Source organism: Polyodon spathula, chromosome 29 (genome assembly GCF_017654505.1).
Source record: "Polyodon spathula isolate WHYD16114869_AA chromosome 29, ASM1765450v1, whole genome shotgun sequence".
Taxonomy (NCBI): domain Eukaryota; kingdom Metazoa; phylum Chordata; class Actinopteri; order Acipenseriformes; family Polyodontidae; genus Polyodon; species Polyodon spathula.
The window spans coordinates 1,053,609-1,058,608 of NC_054562.1; positions in this window are offsets into that span (position 1 = coordinate 1,053,609).

Sequence of the window (5,000 nt, forward strand, 5' to 3'; positions counted from 1 at the left end):
TAGCTTTTAAATTGCTTATTTTCCTTTACCGGTCCTCCATTGCCTTTTTAGAATGTTTGCAGTCATTTCGAACAATTATTATTATTATTATTATTATTAATATTGTGTTGCTCAGTCTGTGTTGCTTTGTTGGCAGTTATTGTAGTGTGAATCGGTCGAGCCCTGGCTAGACTACAGCTACCAACATGCCTCTGCTCCCGCGGCAATGGCGAGGGATGCTGGGAGCTGTAGTTCTTTAACTGCAATATGCTAGGCGGACTCTTTAAAACATTGTTTTTTGACACAGTCTGTGTTGCGCTTGAGCGGGCTTCGACTGCGAGTTTCAGTCAGCTGCTCTTCAGTTAAAAAACATTTTGTAACACAACACTTGTGTTGGTGTCAGGTCCGGACGGCTAGGACTACAGCTCCCAGCATGCCTCTGTACCCGCAGCAATGGCGAGGGATGCTGGGAGCTGTAGTTCTTTAACTGCAATGTATTGGGCTGGGCTGTATTATGTTGTTTTTGTTCGCTCTGTGTTGCTTTGACTGCGAGTTCAGGAGCTGCCCTTCAATTCTAGCTGTGCTGCCTTAGTTATTGTATTGTGAATCAGTACAGCACTGGATAGGACTACAGCTCCCAGCATGTCTCACCATTGCCACGAGCACAGAGGCATGCTGGGAGCTGTAGTCCTAACTCGGTCAAAGCAACAGACTGAGCAAAACAATTATAATAAACACATTTTTGATTATTAATAATAATAATAATAATAATAATAATAATAATAGAGAGGCGCTCATAATGATTGCCAGCATTATTAAACAGCAAGGGGGTGGAAAAAAACTTAGAAAATGAAATTTAAAGATATTTAATCTTAGAGCTGGAATTTAAAATTGGGGGAATGCTGTATTTTTTTGTTTTTGAAAAATCACTGAAAAATAAATATTAACTATTTTTTTCTTGCTAAGGGCTCTAACATGAGAAGCTAATAAGAGGTGAGAGAGTGGATTTTAAAGATGGTCAGCGCTCCTGTAAAGGGAGGGGCCAGCGATCCTGTTAATAAAGCTAATAAGAGGTGAGAGAATGGATTTTAAAGATGGTCAGCGCTCCTTTAAAGGGAGGGGTCAGTGATCCTGTTAATAAAGCTAATAAGAGGTGAGAGAATGGATTTTAAAGATGGTCAGCGCTCCTTTAAAGGGAGGGGCCAGTGATCCTGTTAATAAAGCTAATAAGAGGTGAGAGAATGGATTTTAAAGATGGTCAGCGCTCCTGTAAAGGGAGGGGTCAGTGATCCTGTTAATAAAGCTAATAAGAGGTGAGAGAATGGATTTTAAAGATGGTCAGCGCTCCTGTAAAGGGAGGGGTCAGTGATCCTGTTAATAAAGCTAATAAGAGGTGAGAGAAAGGATTTGAAATCGATTCCATACCGCACCATTCCATTTTCTATCTAGTTAGCTACATAAATTTGAGATTTGTAAAAAATGCATTTCAGATTTTACTTGGCAGTAGATTACAATTAGAATCTATGGTTATTTTTAATTTTGTAATTTGTAGTTTATTATTATTATTATTATTATTATTATTATTATTATTATTATTATTATTATTATTATTATTATTATAATAATAATAATAATAATAATAATAATAAATTATATCTTAGGAGGACGTCTTTCCTGAAACTCTTACGAAAGAAAAATAAACTTTTGGGCGAGCGGAGAAGAAATTAACTTTTGGTGCGAACCCGCTCGCCTCTTATATACTACATGATGTATAATATATATATAATATATATAGATATATAAATATATAAAGATAACACTAATATATATATGAGAAACAGACACATAAAACACAATATTTGTTTCAATGCAACACTCTATATGAAAATATTTCTCACAAATTAGGAAAAGTCTTTAAGAGGGAATCTGCACTGTGTTATTTGTCAATGCACAGTGTGAGTGGATATATTTATATAGAGAGTTTAGAATAGGGAATCTGCACTGTGTGAGAGTCAATACACAGTGTGTGCAAGTGAGTGGATATATTTATATAGAGAGTTTAGAATAGGGAATCTGCTCTGTGTGAGAGTCAATGCACAGTGTGTGTGAGTGAGGGGATATATTTATATAGAGAGTTTAGAACAGGGAATCTGCACTGTGAGAGTCAATGCACAGTGTGTGCGAGTGAGGGGATATATTTATATAGAGAGTTTAGAATAGGGAATCTGCACTGTGTGAGAGTCAATGCACAGTGTGTGCGAGTGAGGGGATATATTTATATAGAGAGTTTAGAAGAGGGAATCTGCACTGTGTGTGAGTCTGTCTCATGTTTGTGCGTGTGAGTGCATCGGTGTGTCTCCCTCTGTGTGTGTGTGTGTTGGTGTGTGTCAGTGTGTTCTTGTGGGTTTCGGAGGGCAGCGCTGCTCTGAGGGTCCTCGACTCGGTTGCCATGGTACCCAGCCCTGCTCAGGAAGTGGTTGTTTCTGTCACTGCAGGCCTGACTCAGAACGAGACGAGCCCAGAGCTGCAAACCACACCGAGGCTGCTGCTGAACTGAGACTGCAAAACAGCAACGAGACGAGCCCAGAGCTGCAAACCACACCGAGGCTGCTGCTGAACTGAGACTGCAAAGCAGCAACGAGACTGCAGCCCAGCCTGCTGACTTGGGAAGACAAGACTGCCTAATATAGACCACTTTAAACAGGCCTGCTGGTTTCCATCTGTCCTTAGAGAAGTTTCAACACAGTGAAGTGTAATAAACCACAGAGAGGTCTGGTAAAGCATAGGGAAGCATTGTAAAGCACAGAGATCTCTGGTGAACCATAGGGAAGCATTGTAAAGCACAGACAGGTCTGGTAAAGCATAGGGAAGCATTGTAAAGCACAGAGGTGTGGTAAAGCATAGGGAAGCATTGTAAAGCACAGAGACTTCTGGTAAAGCATAAGGAAGCATTGTAAAGCACAGAGAGGTGTGGTAAAGCATAGGGAAGCATTCTAAAGCACAGAGATGTCTGGTAAAGCATGGGGAAGCATTATAAAGCACAGAGAGGTCTGGTAAAGCACAGAGAAGCATTGAAAAGCACAGAGAGGTCTGGTAAAGCATAGGGAAGCATTGTAAAGCACAGAGAGGTCTGGTAAAGCACAGAGAAGCATTGAAAAGCACAGAGAGGTCTGGTAAAGCATAGGGAAGCATTGTAAAGCACAGAGAGGTCTGGTAAAGCACAGAGAAGCATTGAAAAGCACAGAGAGGTCTGGTAAAGCATAGGGAAGCATTGTAAAGCACAGAGACTTGTGGTAAATTATAGGGAAGAATTGTAAAGCACAGAGAGGTCTGGTAAAGCATAGGGAAGCATTGTAAAGCACAGAGAGGTCTGGTAAAGCATAGGGAAGCATTGTAAAGCACAGAGAGGTCTGGTAAAGCATAGGGAAGCATTGTAAAGCACAGAGAGGTCTGGTAAAGCATAGGGAAGCATTGTAAAGCACAGAGAGTTCTGGTAAAGCATAGGGAAGAATTGTAAAGCACAGAGACCTCTGGTAAAGCATTGGTAAGCATTGTAAAGCGTAGAGAGGTCAGGTGTGTGTAACCACAGGGTGAACAGTACTGCACCAACATTATGATAAAGAAGTTTACAGGATGTGGCTAATTCTCTCCTTCCCTCCCCCTCTTTCCCCCCTCCTCACTCGTTCGAGGTAAAAGTCACCTCCCGTTTATTCAAAATAAGGACGCGACGAACATACTCCCAGCTCCCGAATAACAACGGTAAGAAAACTCGGGTTATACCGATCAGATTAACATCCGCGTGTGGACGCTGTGCGCGCCTGCGTCGCAATCCCGTAGGAAACACACACCGATTCTGCAAACGCATCCTTGCAATCTTAAAACAGAGCCTGGTTACGATGGACTGAAGGGGTCGATATATTATTTTGTGCACGGTTTAACTTTCAATCTAACCCGGCAACAAGACAAGATACAAGAGTGTGCGCATCGTGCAGATAAATAATTTCTACATCAACTCCACTGTAACTCGGCAGAGAAACATTGTATTAATGTGTGCAAGAGGCAGGCGTGTATATGCAACATAGTAACTGATATGCGCACAACAGTTAGACACTCAATGAAAAATGTTACCAGATTTTAACGTTATAGATATAGATAGATAGATAGATATGAGAGATAGTTAGATATGGATAATCTATTTATTTGTATGTTATTATTCGCATATTCTTTTTTTTTATTTCTTTGTATTATTTATGTATTTAGTAGCTGAAGTACACGGCGTTGCCCGGGGGAGATTCAATATTTCAATATTTCATGCATGTGAAATCGGGGAGCGGCAGCCTGATGGTTTCCTATAAGCATTGTAAAGCACAGAGAGGTCTGGTAAAGCATAGGGGAGCATTGTAAAGCACAGAGAGGTCTGGTAAAGCACAGGGAAGCATTGTAAAGCACAGAGAGGTCTGGTAAAGCATAGGGAAGCATTGTAAAGCACAGAGAGGTCTGGTAAAGCATAGGGAAGCATTGTGAAGCACAGAGAGGTCTGGTAAAGCACAGGGAAGCATTGTAAAGCACAGAGAGGTCTGGTAAAGCACAGTGAAGCATTGTAAAGCACAGAGAGGTGTGGTAAAGCATAGGGAAGCATTGTAAAGCACACAGAGATCCGATAAGGTACCGATCTCAGGTGTCGCACAATGCGCTCCGACCCCTTTCTCTTTTTTAACTTTATTTTTTGGATGAGGGGTACTATTTTTTATCTATTTATTTTTATTTATTTTTTTTGTGGTTTTGTTTAATTGGAAATGCACGGCTATTGTACTGTTTCAGCGATGGGGTCACTAAATAAGATACCCCGAAGGGGGAGGCGGGGCGGTGGGAGGTCAAAATTTTGGATCCAAACCCCTCGACACTGGACCCTAATAACGCAAATATAGACTGACCCTCACCCTTAACCCTAACCTTAACATTACAATCCTTCACTTCGGGATTCCAAGTAAAGAAACCGTGGCGAGAGAGGAATCGCCAGA